The sequence below is a fragment of the Sminthopsis crassicaudata genome, chromosome 4 (assembly GCF_048593235.1).
Source record: "Sminthopsis crassicaudata isolate SCR6 chromosome 4, ASM4859323v1, whole genome shotgun sequence".
In the NCBI taxonomy this organism is placed as follows: domain Eukaryota; kingdom Metazoa; phylum Chordata; class Mammalia; order Dasyuromorphia; family Dasyuridae; genus Sminthopsis; species Sminthopsis crassicaudata.
In genome coordinates, this window is record NC_133620.1 from 106,837,401 (window position 1) to 106,855,499 (window position 18,099).

The 18,099-nt window shown below is 34.6% G+C and overlaps 1 protein-coding gene across 6 annotated transcripts in view; it reads right to left on the minus strand.

Moving 5' to 3' along the window:
* The window catches only part of KCNH1 (potassium voltage-gated channel subfamily H member 1), a 610,670-nt gene that overhangs the window by 543,609 nt on the left and 48,962 nt on the right, over positions 1-18,099 (minus strand). For all 6 annotated transcript variants that reach the window (XM_074309074.1, XM_074309077.1, XM_074309078.1 and 3 more), the window contains one exon: positions 17,683-17,886. The gene's annotated coding sequence lies outside the window, so the exon portion shown is untranslated. The remainder of the gene's footprint in view (positions 1-17,682; positions 17,887-18,099) is intronic.

An 18,099-nucleotide genomic window follows, 5' to 3' on the forward strand; every position in this document is an offset into this window, starting at 1 on the left:
AAAGGCTATTGTGTACAATTTGCTATTCCTTTTAAATATATAATAAAGTTATCATGTAAATTTCTTTTTTTCTTCTCTTTCCCCACATCTCCATCCTAAATATGACTACAATTAGATATAGATATGAGAAGAACTTTTAATCATATATTTCTCTTAGTTTTCTATATATCTTAGATACCAGATTCTTATCAGAGATATATAATATGAAGTTATTTTCTCAATTATTTCCCTTCTTATCCCAGTTGCATCAGTTTTATCCATATACAAGTTTTTCAGTTTCATGAAATTATATCACCTAGTTTATTTTTATACATAATATTATCATATTTTGTAATTGCCTCAATCCCTGGTTTGGCAAGTATTTCACCTTAAGATTATAACTACAGGAAAACGGCCTTTCTAATTTTTTATAGTAATGAGGTTTAATATTTAAGCCACATATCTATTTTCAATTTAATTCAGCATGTGATATAAGCTATTAGTATAACCCAATTTCTTCCAGACTATTTTTAGTGTTTCCAATTATTTTTTATCAAATATAGATTTGTATTAAGTAATTTATATATTAGGGTTGATAATATTCAATTATTTCAGAATCTTTCTTACTTCTTCAGTTTATCTACTTTTCTTTTAACCATTAGCAAATAGTTTTGATAATTACTTCTTTATAAAATAAATTGTAATCTGAAGGTGCTAGTCTCCATTCATTCCTTTTTAAAAATAATTTTCCTTGATATTTCCAAATATATTTTAAATATTTTGGGGATATATAAAACAACCTTCTATTAGTATGACATAGCTTTAGTTCTGTACATTAATTCCTATAGTGTTATTTTTAGTATATTGACATGGCCTAATGATGAGCGCTGATTACCTCTCTAGTTACTTAAAGTAGCTATTTAGATTGTGATGGAAAATTATTGTGCTATAAGAAAATATGAGGAGGAGGATTTCAGAAAAACCTGAAAAGACTTACATGAACTAATGAGAAGTGAAATGAGCAGAACCAGAAGAACATTGCACACAGTAACAGCAACATTGTTTGATAATCCATTGCCAATGATTTAGCTATTCTCAGGAAGACAATGATCCAAAACAAATCCCAAAGGACTAATGATGAAGTATACTATTCACTTCCAGAGGAAAAAACTGATATTTCTTGAATACAGACTGAAGCATGCTATTTTTTACTTTTTTCTTTTATTGTATCTTCTTGTACAAAATGATTAATGTACATATATATGTTATATATGTACAATTATGAAAATATATAGATATAGGTTATATCTGATTAGTTACTGACTCAGGGAGAAGAGAAAGAAGGGATAGAATTTGGAACTGAAAACTTTAAATAAAAAAAATTTTAAGCAAAAAAAATTCGTTAAGCAGAATTTTCTATTTGCATCTATTTAGGTATTGAATATGATTTGATAGATTGATTCTCATGTAACTTATGAATTTTATAATTATTTTGAATGTGATTTATTGACTTCAGTTTTATTATTAATTATATAAGAGTTCTGTTGTTTTGTAATTAGAAGATTTATTGAAGTAATTATTTCAATTACATTTTTGTTTTTGCCTTGGATTTTCTAACTAAACCATCATGTCATCAGTAGAGAGAGTTTTTTTTCCTCCTCTTTATTCTTTTGTATGTCTTCAGTTTTTTTCTTGTTTTATTGCTATTGATAGAATTTCTACAATGATGCTAAATAACAATGGGAAAAAGTAGCATCTTTTCTCTACTGCTGTATTTACTGGGGAAGTTTCTGTTTACCATGTCATATAAACCCAACTTTTGGTTTTAGATAGCTACTTTTTTTGCCATACTTTAAAAAGATAATTCTCTATCTACACTTCACAGGATTTTCAACACAAATGAGTGCTATATTTTGTCAAAGACTAATTTTGTTTCTATTGCTATAATTTAAAAATTGAGTTTTTCAAGTGGGAAGTAACTGGTGACTTCTAGAAATCAGTTTCAGTAGAATAATATAGATAGAAATCAGATTTGGGGGAATTCCTATCCAGAATGGTATAGTCAATAGAGTCAGGAATATCCAGATTTGAGTCATATCTCTGACTTAATCATTGTGTAACATTCAGCAAGTGACAATCTCTGAGAAGTTCAGGTAATTTTCTAAGACTATAAATTGTAAGTGGGATGCAATTTGCATAGAAGATGCCAATCTTCTTTGGTAGGAATTTTCCCATTGGAAGTTTCCAATATCTAATGGAGTAACAGATTCCATTCTTATCCCAAGATAAGGTTAAAAAAAGATCACTGAAGAAATTGAGGCTGTGGGACCAAATCTCCCAGAACAGAAAAGTCTAACAAAGAAAGGAGCTCCTTTGACTTTGAACTTTAAGGACTCAAGAAAAACTTATAGTGGCCATTGTCTAGGCTAATCTTCCTATATTTGTAGCTAGGTGCAAAGTATAGTACAGAAAGCATCAACCTAGAGTAGGGAAAACCTGAATTCATATCTAGCCTTAGATATCATACTTACATATGATTTTGGGCAAATCACTTAATTTCTGTTTGCCTCAGTTTCCTCATCTGCAAAATGGGAATAGCAACACATTTATCTTTCCCCTCCCCACCCCATAGCATCAACCTTCCGATGTGTTTGTGAGGATCAAATGAGATAATATTTGTAAAGCATTAGCAATCTCTGGCACATAGTAAGGCTATAAAATGTTTATATTTATTATTACTATTATCTTAGCAAACCAATAAGATGGTTACAAAAGCTACATTGTTACAGCATTTTCTTACCTGTTCTTTCCTTGACAAAGAAATTTCTATAACTGTCTGTTCATGGTTAAAATTCTAAGTGTCAAGACATAAAACATTTTGAAATCAGCACAACTGTTATGAATCAGCAGCAACAAAAAGACTCTAGGGAACTAACAAGAAAAGCTATTTCTGATGCTCAGGCTCCCTTGGTATTTCTAATCCTTGTCATCACACCATGAATTTTACTGCAATCCAAAAACAGATTTATTGCCACTGACTGTGACTAGCATTGAAGATCACATGGTAGGATGTAAATTTCAGAAGTTTTGTGATTAAAATGGTTGCTACGAAGGATATTAGAAGGAAAGTTCAACCGTATCCAGAACTTAAATTCATAAATTATGAATTTGGTACTCATAGTACTCTGAGATTATTTTAAATTTATTTAAAGAATGAGCAAAAAATGAATAAATAAAATTACAAGACAGTTATATCATAAAGTATTTATCACAATTATTGACTAAGAGTGTTTTAGTAATCTATGGTACTACATAAATGCTAATTCACCAACTATGGCTTCCATATGAAAATTTTTGTAACATATCTTCTACCTCAGTGACAATTATTAATATCCTCTTTAACTCTTAAAAAGTAAAGGAGAGTAATCCTGACTTAGTGACTTCCTGGTAATGCAAACCAATGAGATTCAAGAGTGAGGTTGGGAAAATTCCAGTATGCAATAAGGCAAAACTCTTTTCCTTGGAAATTTCTGAATATGTAACTGTTAAAAATCTTCAAACATACCTTCAACCTAATTTAGAATGGACACAAGTACTCAAATTATGCCTACACTTCACACAGTCTATTTTGTGGTCCTTAGACATTAAAGGACCAATGGCTACAGTTCTCTCTTACATTCACTTTCTATTTCCGCTATGTGTATTTTTATATGTGCTTATTTTCTCGCCCATTGGAATGCAAACTTCTTAGGAGTAAAGATTGTCTCATTCTTTGTAGTTGTCTACCGACACTTGGTACACTTAATAAATACTTAATTGTCTATACTTTGAGCAACTTTTCAGAACAGCCATGACCTCCCAAATAAGTTCAAAGACAAGAACAAATCTGAGTACCAATAATAAATGTCACAAAGGTCAAAAGACTTAAGTTCCTTGATGACTGAGACTGATTTGTTTAAGCTTTTTACCTTTCTCTAGTGTCTAGTGTCTAGATAGTACATCAGAGCTGCTTAATAATATTGAAGGACATCCCTTCTCAGGTACAGATCATGTTATAATTAATTTTATACTCCATTCTTTGTTATTCAATTTGCCTTGGTAAGCTTTCTGTAGCAATTTAAAAAGGGATAGCAACCTTTTGTGGGGTGGGGAAGAGAAAGTTGAGGAAAAGGGCATAGAATTCTCAGCTGAGAGAAGAATGACAAGTGGAGAAGAGAAGCAATCACAAGGAAGAGATAGAGGTTCCACCACCTAGAACAGCACAGAACCTCAGAACAGCCTTATCAATATCTTCCTATGGTATGTAAAGGTCCATGAAAATATCTGAAGGAGATTCTATCTTTACAAGCAATTTGATTTTAAAATGTATAACAGTGACAGGTTCCCACTGCCTAAAGGCCAGATATGTTACATTTTGCCCCTTTCCAAGGGTTCTCCAGTACCCTTAAATGAAGCTTAAGAGTGTCCCCACCAATCATGATGCCTCAATTTGAGGAGTCTCTTGCCCCTCACTTTCACTTAATTGTTAATAGTAAGATTCACTTTTGCAAAGGAATATTTACTACAAAGATATAGCAAGAATAGACATATAAATATCATCCCATACCCACCAAAGAACATAATCCTCATCACTACCACTACCACCTCATATTCTGGAAAGAAGAGATTAGGATCACAGTTTAGCTTAGTTCCTGTATAGCAAAGTCTGAATTTCTAAGTCCAAAGTTCCCCTTGGGAACTGGAAATTGAGGGGATACCCATTATTTTGGAAATGGATGAATACGTTATGATATATGAAGGTAGTGGGATATTATTGCTTTATAAGAAATAATGAGCAGACTGATATCAGAAAAGCATAGAAAAACCTGTTACTGAAAGAAATGAGCAAAATTAGGAATACAGTGTACACAGTAACAAGAAGTTGGACTTGGCTCTTCTTAAAAATGCAATGATTCATGGCAGTTCCAATAAACTTGGGATGGAAAATGCCAATCATCACATCCAGGGACAGAATTATAGAGACTGATTATGGATCAAAACATAGTATTTTCACCTTTTTGTTTGTTTCTTTCTTGTGTTTTTTTTTTCTTTTGATCTGATTTTTGTGCACAACATGACAAAAATGGAAATATGTTTAAAAAGATTGTACATATTTGACATAAATGAGATTACTTGCTGTCTTGGGGAGGAGGAAGGGAAGGAAAAAAATTTCATACATAAAGATTTACAAAAATGTATGTTGAAAATTATCTTTACATGTATTTAGAAAAATAAAATATTATTTTTAAAAAGACACAAAAGTCCCCTTTGGACTTGAGTTCCAAGCATCTCAGGGCCTGCCTACTGGCTACAAGATTTGGTTTGAAATCTTGACTCTAAAACATTGCACTGATGCAATTACAATGTGGTGGGGATTTCACTGTATGAACCTAGAACTGGAAAGAACAAACAAAATAGAACTAACCAAAACCCAAAACCTAAAACAGGGGAGAAAGCTCATAGTCAAGTCATTTATAATGCCTAGGCTGTGCATGAGCATGACCTTCACCTTCTCTGGACACCAGAGACTGTTCCAATATGGCAGTTTTTAAAGACACAACTTATTTCAGTTACCAAGCCAATAGTAGGAAGTTGCTTTAATCCATGCGGTAGGGAATCCACATTACAGGGTATGTTCTCTCCTAAGCAGTTCCCTGACATCTCTCAGATGGTTGCCTTCATTTTATGTGATCTGTGCATGAAAAAAACCAAGTTCCAGTTACAAATGCATTACAAAATTCCTGACTTATGTAACGTATTCTGGTTTTTTGATAAAGATTTAAGAATAAAGGGTAAAGAAAAATAATAGGTAGAAAAATGATTTAAGAAAAATGGGTACATATGTTTCTTGCCCAATTACACTAATGCATGCAAATATTCTTCATAGTGTCCTATAAGGTAGAAAGGGTTTTAAGCTGTTTTGATTGGGAGACAGGTCAGTCTCATCAAGATAGCAGATGGTATGACTAGCTGCTGTTTGATCTCACCTTGATCTGCCTCTACTAATGGACAGGTAACCCAGCCCAGGACTGATGTCAGCAAAAAAGCAGATCTATGAGTTCAGACAGATTACAAGGGTCACCCCTAATGACCCAGGAAGGACGGTGGAAGTTAGTGATGACCAGATTCTAAATACCTGTCAAAAGCACAACCAATTTTAAAATCAGAAGCTGGTGGTGATGAGAAATGATGAGACAAGAAGGGCTCCAAATGACTGAATAAGAGATTGGTTTTAGATCAGGATCACTGGAGTGCTCAGAAGGTGCTATTAGGGATCAGGATTCTGAGGTTCAAGCCTCTGAAGGTCAGGAACAGGGGTCCAAATTAGATTCTCTAACCAGGAGGGGAAAATTATTTGAGGGAAGACTTATGGGGACATCCATTTTGTTCTATGGTAGACTATTGTAGTATCCTGAGGTCCCTATGAGTAGATGGGAATGATTTAGTTCTGGTGAGAATAGATTTTACAATAGTTCTCCTCGGGGATAGGGAGGACTTCAAGTTTCTCTAAAGAGGCCCAATTCTGTCTCGGCATGGTATGGAGTGATTATGAATGGTTGGTAAGGGGAAGCTAGGTGGTGCTGTGGATAGAGCATCAGCCCTGAAGTCAGGAAGACCTGAGTTCAAATCTAATTTCAGATACTTAACACTTCCTAGCTGTGTGACCTTGGGCAAGTCACTTAACCCCAATTGCCTCAGGAAAAAAAAAAAGTTGGTAAGTGGCTACTGCATGGTCTCGTGTTCACCTCAATTGGTAAAAGAGTCTCCTAACTGCTGTATCACTCTCCAAGGACTGATGTCAGCAGATAGGCAGCTCTCCAAAAGGATCAGACAGGGTGCAGGGGTTTGTGACAATGAGTAAGTGGTGTTCTTAGAGGCTGCCTAACATCTGCTCACATACCTATCTGTCCCACATCCCCATCTCAATGAGTTTGGGAATAGCTATAGAGCCTCTCAGTAATTGTGGTAGGAGTCAGTAAGGACCCTAGAGTACCTCCTGTGCCACTTATCACAGTTCAAGCCAGAAGCCCAGGATGGAATATCTAGGGTTTTCCTCTACTCACCACATGAAAAGTACCGGAGGTACTAAAAGTCAGTCACTTGGGCTCTGAGAAACTACAGCTCCTCCAAAGCAAGGGGAGCCCTTGAGGTTTGTCCATACTTACCCAGATTTAAAGGTAAGTAGTCCTGATCCTTCTACCAAAACAGTAGCTTAGAAGGCTTACAAAAACAAAACTACAAACTACAATAATCTGGGGTTGATATGCAAATCACACATCTTCAGTAGCCCTTAAAACTGCTAAAAATAACTAAGTTGAATAATTATAACTGAACAGTCAATAGAATGCTATAGTTTATTCTATGTGATGTAGTTTGTCCTTCATTCTGGAAGATTACAACATCAGGGAGGTGATTCCATGATATGAAAGTGAATTGTATTTAAGTGAAGGAGGATTGTGCAGGGTCACCTGCCTCACTTTCTCCTCCAGAGCCACAGGAATCCAGTGGCAAAATAAAGAAAAGGATGACTGAAGGTGGTCCTGGATAAAATGTCTTCAAGAGGTCTCAATTTAACTGACTCAGCACCCATTCAGTGATTAGGTTGAAGTAGCAATAGAGACAAAGAATCTCTTCTTTCACCTAGTCCAAAAAAATCTAAATAAATAAATGAATCTGGGAGGGGAAGAACTTCAGGGTTTCTGGCCAAAGCAGAAATGATTGCTATTTACATTCAATCTGAGTCAATCAGGACAGTAACAATTGCATTTTAGAAAGATTTCCATAAAAAATCCTTTTAGCTAGGGTAGTTAGATAGCACAGTGGATAGAGTACCAGTCCTGAAATCATGAGGATCTGAGTTCAAATCAGTCTTTAGACATTTACCACTTCTTAGCTATATAACCTGGGCAAGTAATTTAATCCCAATTACTTCCAAAATAAAGTCACTTAAGCTTATAGTTGTCTATTCTTAAAGATTAAATTTTAGTTATCTGGAAAATCGACTGATTCATAACTCTCTTTACTACAGCTGCCAAATAAAAATAATGGCATCTGTATTGGAAAAGATGTTCATCTAATGCCAAATGAATTCTTTTTTTCTGATATTCTTTTGCAAGGATGACATGGAAAATTTCCAGAAGGAGCATAGGAAAGAGCTTGTATGTCAGAGCCAGGACTAAGGAGAGGCAAGCTGTCCAACATGGAGAGGGGGAAAATAAGAAATCTCTTTTTTAATATTTTTATGCTATTTTTAAAAATCTAGACCTGAGATTTCGTTGATGTAAGGGGATTCTGGGCAAGAATATTTTCTACCAATGTAGATAGGAATATCTTTGCAACTTAAGAGTTTAAGAGAGTTATCCAGGACAATGAGAACCTAATGTGACCTGCATCAGGGTCACACAAGCAGTATATGTCAGAGGCCAGACTTGAATCCAGGTTTTCCTGACTCCTTCTTCATAAGCGGCCTCCTTTCATAAATTCACTTCTTATAAATCAATCAATAAGCAGTTGTTAAGTTCATGTTATGTTCTAGACCAGGGATGAAGAAACTTTTTTCCTGCCAAGGGCAGGAAAAATACCCACAGTCAAGAAACGGGATACCTTGTTTGAGGAAAAGCAAAGAGGTCAGTGTCACTGAATCAAAGAGTATATGGTGGGAAATAAAATGTAAGAAGGCTGGAACTGGAGAAGAGAAAGTTATAAAGGGCTTTGAATGCCAAACAGATGATTTTGTATTTAATTCTAGAGACAAGAGGGAGCCACTGGAGTTTATTGAATGGGTGGGATGATGTAGACATATCCAAATTTTAGGATTTTGATGGCTGAATGGAAGATGGATCAGAGTGTGGACTTGAGGCAGGCAGACCCATCCACAGGCTGCTGCAATAGTACAAGTGTGAGGTGATGAGGGCTGCTGCAAGATAGTAGCAGAAATGAGGACATATTTGAGATGTTGCAAAGGTAAAATGTACAGACCCTGGCAACAGGTTGGATGTAGAGTGTGAGAGATAGTGAGGAATCCAAGATGTCTCTCTATGTTGGGAGATGAAGAGGGTAGCTGTGCTCTTGAAAGTAGGGAAAGTAGGAGGTAAGGAAGATTTAGAGGGAAAGATGATGAATTTAGTTTTGGGTATGTTAAGTTTAAAATGTCTGCTGGGCATCCAGTTCACGATGTATGAAAGACAATTGAATACGTGAAAGTAGAGCTCATCAGAGAAGTTAGGGCAGGATAGGCAGATTTCAGAAGCAACAGCATAGAGATAATTAAATCCACAGGAGGTGATGAGATCACCAAGTGAAGCAAGTGAGGAAGAGAATAAAAGAGTCCAGCAGAGTCTTGTGAATTCATTTTAATGCCATAAATTTTGGATCTTTGTCTTTTGCGATGTTGTTGCAGAAGGGGAAGCCAGATGTCTTCAATGAATAGGCAGACGTCCTGAAGTCAGGAGGACCTGAGTGCAAATTTGGTTTCAGACATTTGTTTCCTAGCTGTGTGACCCTGGACAAGTCACTTAATCCCAACTGTCTCACCAAAAGGAGAAAAGAAAAATATCTACAACTCAAATCTAATAAACTCCCTGCACTACCCTCTCCCCCGCCCCTGCCTCTCTCTCAGTTTATGCATGCTAGAGTCTGAACAGGTCCGTGGACCATGCACATCATGTCAGTGTCTCCTCTCTCTATTTCCCAGCATATAATCATACATAGGATGCCAACCTAAATCCCACTATGCAAAAAGGAAAGTGTTGGTTCTCTTTCAGAGGGAGCTGTTTTTCTTCTTCTCAATTAGTTCATTGAACAGTGATGATGCTTGCTGGGAAAGTCAAGCTAAACATGAAGGGAGAATAGACTAACAGCTGAATATTTGGTGAGTGAGCTGAATGAAATATGATGAATTGAAGTAAGATATCATCAAGCAGAGGAGGCAGAAGAGATGCCAAGGACAATACTGAAGTGACATATTGCTTATGGCATGGCTCCGAGTTGCTCTTTGACCACTATATAGCAATTGGAAAGAGAACAGCTCTTCTTGAGCAAATGCTGCATGCAGTCTGCAAATTTCAAAGCTGCTGCTGAGTCCTAAGCCTTGGCAACTCTCCCAAATCCAAGGATTTTCATTTGCTATCTCCCATAAAGCTCTCTCCCACCTTATCTATACCCCTATTTTTCCCTGGTTTCCTTCAAATTTCAGGTAAAATTCTGCCTTCTACAAGAAGTCTTTCCCAATCCTCCTTAATGTTAGAACTTTCTGTTGATTATCTTCAAATTATCACACACACACACACTTATACTAAGTTCATTGATTTGCAATCTTAAAATGAAACACAGGATATATCTTGATTACTGACAGATGGCATGATCTACCCAGAGTCCTATGAATTACTAAGTAACTATTACTAAGTAACTAAGTAACTAATTTCCTCTCTTGGAGTAAGAGGTAAAAACTATCAACCAAAGATACTTTATAGATGTGTTTTTCACCCAATAAAAAGAATTCAACCCAATCACCATTTTACTCAAAAATCGACCCAAAAAATCCCCTTCATGCATTAACACCTTCATTATCATAGCTAAAATTAATATAGCACTTCAAGATTTGCAAAGTTTTTTACAAATTATTATCCTCATTTTATAGATAAGGAAACTAAGGAAAACAAAGACTAAGTGACTTGCCCAAGGGTATATAGGTAGTAAGTATCTGAAGCTGCATATTAATTCAGATCTTCCTGACTCCAAGTCTAAAGCTCTATCCACTATGCCACCTAACAAATTAAGCTTCCCAAACAGCAGATTTGCAAAAAGAGGCTACTTCCACCAATCACTAAAAAAGAAAACAAACAAAAAAAGCAGAATTCATGTCTCCAGAGTTTTCTAAACTGTGGGGTGCAACTCAGGAAGGACACAAAGCAAAAGCCAAAATTATTGCATATGTTTGAATACAACTCCCACACAAATGCATTCACTTTTTTCAGCACAACAAAGTTTTGGTCAAAGTTAACAAAAGCAAAACTAGCAGAATGAATCCACTCCAATGACAATCAATGCAGAACAGCAATTATCAAATATGGTAGGAACAAATTAGGTCAAATTTGAGTTGATGTAGAACACATGGGCATGATCTGTTACCATCAGCTGGCATAGCCTCATAGCATAGATACACTGTATTGTCATGACACTGTGTTTTTCAAGTGTATCAACTTGAAGTTAAGTAATCTTTGTGTGGAAATTAAAAGTACTGTAACACCCATTAGATTTCTTAACATCATTTAGTTTGACCTCCTTGCTATTTCTCACAATAGATACTCCCTCTTTCAAATCCAGTTAATGTTAGGACCTATTTAGAATTAAATACTTAAATAAAATATTAAATACTAAATATTACTTAGTACCTAGTTCCTATTTTCATTTGCTATTCCCCCTAGAACTTTCTATCCCCAGCACTTAGCACAGTATCTGGCACATAACTGGCACTTGCTAAACACTTGTTTATTGACTGCCTAATAAGTATATTATAATAATTGAGATTATATAAAATTCAGCTTAAAAGATGAAACAATGAAATAATAAGCTATATATACTCTCCAAAATTTTCAACAGTTAAATCTAAATTTAATTTACTTAAATTCCTTGTCATAAATAGAACAAGCAGTTTAAAAAGAAAATTCATTAGAACAAGTGAACTAAAATAAAGATAAAGGGTATAACTTGAATAGCAGAAATAGAAAACAAAGCAAAAAACACAAACCTGGAAAACAATCAACTGCACTTATTAAAAACACAAGTACTATTACTGATGAAAAGGAAACAATAACCATGTTTGTTTTATATAAATGTTTTGGTTGCAGATAGCACAAAATTTAATAAGTTGAAATAACATCCTGAAAGTATACCTTAAGAACACAATGGCAAGATAAATTTTCTATTAAAAATAGGTGTTTTTAATAATAGGAATAAAATTTTTTGAAAACTGTATTTATGGCATCAAAAGATTTCCTTACATCTCATAAGCTTATTTGCAGAATTGCTAAGTTCAAAAAATATCATTCAGAAGAAAAAATATTATTGTTATCTATCGCTATTGATAGAATTCAAATTCTAGTTAGAGAATAATACTTTGCTGTTTCGCAGTTTTTAAAATATTTGCTTTGCAAATAAATAAAGAACTGCTTATTAATCACTTGACTGATATATAGAAGCAATTCTCAGCTATTTAAAAGATTTAGATATTTCTAAATATGAATGAATAAGGAACTCTTTTTCCATCAAGAAACATGTTTAGAGTCACTTCATCTATACAAAAAAAAAGGATGATATACATTTTATAATAATAGGCTTTTGAAAAAAGAGCTTAAACCTGAAAATCTTACATTTTGACTATATGTGAATAAAGTATTCCCTAGCTTATCAAAGTTGTACAAATTTCACTATTTCTCATAATTCATAACATCTAATTTATGTGAAATGGATTTTCTGCTCTACTGCTGTTACAAAGAAAAAAATTAGTCAATTAGAGTTGCAAAAGAATTATGAATAGTAGTATCAAGAATGACACCATGTTTGGGAAAACTGCACTTATAAAAAACAAAGCCAATTTTATCATATGAGTGTTTTTATTAGAGTTGTTTATAAATTATAAGTATAAAAATTATAATAAATTTATTAATTAATGAATATAAATTTAAAAAATTCTTAATCTTATTTTAATTAACCATCTAAGAAAGGTATTTGCATAGACTATTTTGGAAGAAGGAAGGAAAGAGCAATAGTGTTTTTCTAAAAACATTGAATCACTATATAATATTTGGAAACCATTCTCATGATATATATCAGATATGTACACACTTGGACAAGAAACAATGTCATCCCTTCAAATATAAATTTGGCTAAGATAGAGAGATTTATAGGAGTATAGAATGTAGCATAATGCTTTTACACTACCATCTGACACAGTGGAAGGTTAAGATTCAAATTAAAAAATGTTAATGTTTTCATTTGAGAGTTGATGAAAGGAAAGTAATTATTTTAACAAAATAACATGACTCTACTTATGAAATGCCACTTATTTAAAAAAGGAAACAGAACAAGCACTTATATGGTGCTTATGATGTGGCAGACACTATGCTAAACATTTTATAAAAATAATAGTAATAACTAACATTGTTATGACACCTATTTCCCAATTATTAACTTATTTTGATCCTCAAAACACCTCTAAGAAGGTGTTGTTTTGATTCCTATTTTAACAAATGAGGAAACAGGCAAATAGAAATTAAGTGATTTGCCCAAGGTCATCCAGATAATAAGGGTCTGAAGCTACATTTGAACTCAGGTCTTCTATCTAACATTCTATCCTAGCTGTCACAAACGTTTTAGTCAGTAAGTTCAGTAATATCAATGACTAAAGATGGTCAGTTCATGGTCCCAAAAGATTAAAAAAAAATCTAGTCAAAATTCCATAATGATTTTCAAGCTGAATCAAAACAGGAATTAGTTATTCTTAGATTTCTACTCTTTGTTAGGACATCTCCTATCAGAATTTTACTTAAAAAAATATAAAGTATATTTTTTGTTTTCTCTTGAGTATTTAATTGTATTTCTATTTTGTATTTAATTTTTAAAATAAAAATTTCTCTCTTAAGTTAGCTTGTATGCTGGAATAAGCTTCGGATCTGGACTTAGAGTTCCTAAAGCACAAACCCAATTTACTTCTTCTTACTTCTATGAATATGGACAAATTCTCCATCTCTCTAGATATACATGCCATTTTCTCTAAAATGAGAGGGGAATAGGCCAAATAATAGAAAAGGTTCCTTGCAATGTCAAAGCCTATCATTTTGAGATTAATTTACCCATAAAAAGGACTCACAGAAAACAGCAATTGGTAATTTACTTTGAATACTTTAGAGCCTTTTGATGATCCATGACCAATTTGTTGACCATGTAGTCTGAAAAATGCTGATTAAGCTTTAAGTTAGAATTAACATTTGTAGGGCTAGATTAAATGACCACTACCAACTAGAAAAAATAAATGTGGATGCAGTTTTCTTATCAAACTATATAAGAAAGAGCTCTATAAAATATACAGGCAAACATCATAAACTCGGAAGAACTATATGGGAATACTATGAGAAGAAGAGTGATAGAGCTAGCTTTACCTGGCACAAGAGAACCAATTTTTAAATTTTCAGTATAAGCATTTATACCTTGGAAACTGGCAAAATGCTACAAATCAGGGCTTGGTTTATTGTCTTTAGATTTTAAGAAAAAGAGAAAATGTTAGCACAGATTAAATTTAAAAGTATGTCATACATACAATTGTTTGTTTTTAGAGATCTAGTTGTTAAACACTTGCCAACCTATCCTTGTCCATGGCAACAAGGAATAAAAAGAGCAGCAGTGAGACAGAGAACTATAGGACCATAGGAGAAGGTTTTTAAAGAGGCTTGACCACAGTGTAATAATTAAATAACTTCAGCAAAATTCAGCATTTGTTGGCTGAGCTGTGAGTCCTCAGAATTGGATTAGCCTATAACCTGTACCACTGGTGTCATATATGTAATTGTTAATATCAATGGTATCTTTCTCCTACTATAACAGGGAAGTAGAGAGATAAAGGGAAATTTTGTCTATCACTCTTCTAAAGACTTGGAAGATGACATCCATTTTGTGCATAGGATCAAAAAATATTTACTATCTTACTTAGTTCCTTACAATTTCCCTTCCCATGATCTACAGACCAAATGCCTTTCTGTGTTTGGATTCATAGTGTATACCTAAAATTAGTTTTGTTGGGGCTAATTAATGACCCAAAATAGGCCACTGAAAAAAGATGCAATGTGCAATTAAAATAATTCTTCACTAACCTATTTAAATAAGCACTTAATAATGAAAAATGGGGAATAGATGGCATAAAGAAAATCTACTTCGATGAAAAATTTTGTCCAGAAAATTAATGTAAATCAATTGCCATAGTGATGAACCCAAAAGAGCCTACAAATTATCTTAGTCAATGTAACAGAGAGATTTAACAATGAGGACTCAGCCCTCAGAATATATAGTACATTCCAGTCTTTAATTTTCGCCAGCATTCCAGTGATCTTATTAGTAACCTCATCTTCACTCTCCTTTTAGCACTTGTGCACATTTTCCATTATGTGCAGGAGAGACAATGTCAGAGTATCTGAGGTATTGTCAAGACCTCTCCTGTCTCAGCCTTCTCTGAGCAAATGAAGAAGCTGTTGAAGGTAAAACTTAGCTTCCTCCTTTTGCTTCTACCAGCTCAGCCTGAAGCCAAACTGTTCTGGGAGGAGATGAGGTAAAGGAAGGAAAGAAGAAACATAGTTACATGGCCTCAGGTGCTTAGCAGGAGTGGGGATGCTTTCTCCCTATTGTTTGTCCTTCCTTCTTGAAAAGGACCATGGCATCAAGAAGGTAGTGCCATGATATGTAAGTGAATTGGATTTTAAGTGAGGGAGGACTGTACAAAATCACCCTCTTCACTTTCCCCTCCAGAGCCATCCAGGTTTAAGCTCTTGGTAAGCACTCCCAGAACTGCTGGAGCACTTAAAAGAAGCTGGAGTTGGAGGCCTATGGAACTGGCCATGCTGATACTGGCTGATAAGGCTAATCTAAAAACCCAACAAAGTGTCCCTTGGTTTTCAGAGGAAGGGTAAGGTAGGAAGATTTACATAAATATAACATACAGTACAATACCTTCTTGCCACCATTTCATACAGTAGAAGATAAAATTTAGGTTTAAAAAATTTTTCATTTTAAGAATTTTATTTGCTATACAGTATTTATGGTACTGTAGGTTTCATGTATTATTAAAAGTAAATGTCTGAAATCATTTTGTTGAGATGTTAGCAAAGAGATCACATAATTTTAGGAAATTACTAGAAAGAAAAATGTTTTCCATGTTACCAATTTTATTTTAGGTACTTTGTTTTAAGGAAAGTGTATATCATCAAAATTAATGTTTTGTTAAAGAATTATTTTCATTTGTATTTTCCGTCTCTAGTGAAAGATTATAGTTTTTGGTTATCAAAAGAACCTCCCCCCTTATTTCACGTATATTCAATGTAAGAATATTCACATTTACATTTCCTCAGTAAGAACATTTTCCCTAGAAAGTTGAGGTTTGACTATACTTGGATTTTCCTTTTCCATTTGGTTTTACACAGAATGTATTATATTCCATTTTTGCTTCCAATCAAAAACATGGAGGCTAGCATTTCTTTGCTTGTAACTGATTGGGTGACTGGGATGGTGACAAGGAAGTCTGTGGTTGCCTAAGAACTTGGAAGGCATTAAGGATGAGGAGGCAGAGAGCCAAAAATGAGTTTGCACACACTAAACCCCTTCATGGGCCTCTTTTGAGCTTCTCTTCTGTGGCCCCTTTTGAGAGAAAATGACTACTGTGAACTGAAGGGGAAGAGAAGGAAGCTGGCTACTTCCCATTCACCGACCCTGAAGCTGGCTGCTTTTTCAACCATCTGGCTGCCTTATGTCCCAAAGCACATTGAGGATCTCTTTCTTTATGTTTGTTCTTTCCTGATCATAAATGAATGAGTTTTCTGAGAAGGGAGTGTCCAGGTGATAGTGACACTGGGAGATATATGATATATGAGATATATAAAGTCCAATCAACACCTGGAGTCAATAGCATCAGCAACCAAGTATGGTAAGAAGAGAACAGGGAATAATATGCATTCAACTCACCAGGAGGGGAAAAACGCCAATATGTTCTAAGAACTGGACCCTTATTGGCCAGGACCTCCATTATGTCACTAAACACTTATCTTTCTTGACAGCCGAGATATGGCAGCCAAGGGCAACACAGGTTTAGAATAGATTAATTTGAAAAATATTACAAAGAAAGATTTGAATAGTACAACGAAGACTTGAATAATATCATTTCATAAAACAGCAAGAAAGGGAAGTAAAAGATTTATTTAAATACGGCTTAATAAAAGATACAATTAAAATTATCCTGGGGACAGTTAAGAATAAAAGCATAATGCTACCAGGACCACAAAGAAATGAAAGGTATATGTTATCTCCCTTCATATACTTGATGGTCCAAACAAACTGACTTTCTTTCTGTACTGCATATACCACATTTTATTTCCTAATTGCACACCTTAGCACTGGCCATCCTTCCTATTTGCACACTCTCAAATCCATCTTCTAGAATGACGTTTTCTTCAGAACTTAAAATCTAATACCATCTCTACACCTTTACTAATCATTTTTTCATTCCAAGTTGCTAGCCTTTTCTTCTGAAAAATTACCTTATATTTATTTTTATGTAATGAGTACTCTGCCCTTACTCCTCCTGAACAAGAAGGTTCTAAGGAGTACTCTTGGGGACAGGAATATCTCTAATATTATTGGCTCATGCCCCCATTCTGGGTCATTTTACTAGCACCTTAATTCCACTTAAACAAATAACATCAATTATCTTTTACAAAGGGATATTTACTAAGGAGATATAGGAAGAATAGAACCAGAAACATTCCTTCAACACTTTAGGGACACATTCTCCCCTATATCACCTCAGTATCCACAGAGTGTGGAAACAGATTTAACACCATTTCTATGTAGTACATTGGTCCCACCAAGTTCACCCGGTTGCATATTTTTTGAATCAGTTCTTACTCTGTTAAGACTAGATTGGATCTCAAAAGTCATTCCTTGATCCTCAGGTATACATGCTGGGATAAAGGATAGGAGGAGGGGCTAGGGTGGATGTCAGAGTTGGCTGTAAAACTTGGCATTGATTTCATGTCCTTCTGGACTTCAGATAACCCCCTCTTCTGACTTCTCAAAACTCACACGGCTGTAGTTTCTGATCTTCTTCACCTAAAAAGAAAAAAAAAAAAAAAACCTCTGAGACAGAGTGTTTAAAAACTATATGTCTGCATTGTAAGGGCAAGACCCAAGATATCTCCTCTGGAATATCTTCTCTCACAAGAACACATCAGGCAGAAAAATATCATTGAAAGACAAGAGGATGATGTCAAGTAGCATCTTTTGAAAGCCCTCAGTTCCTGTGTATTACCTCAGTACAACCTC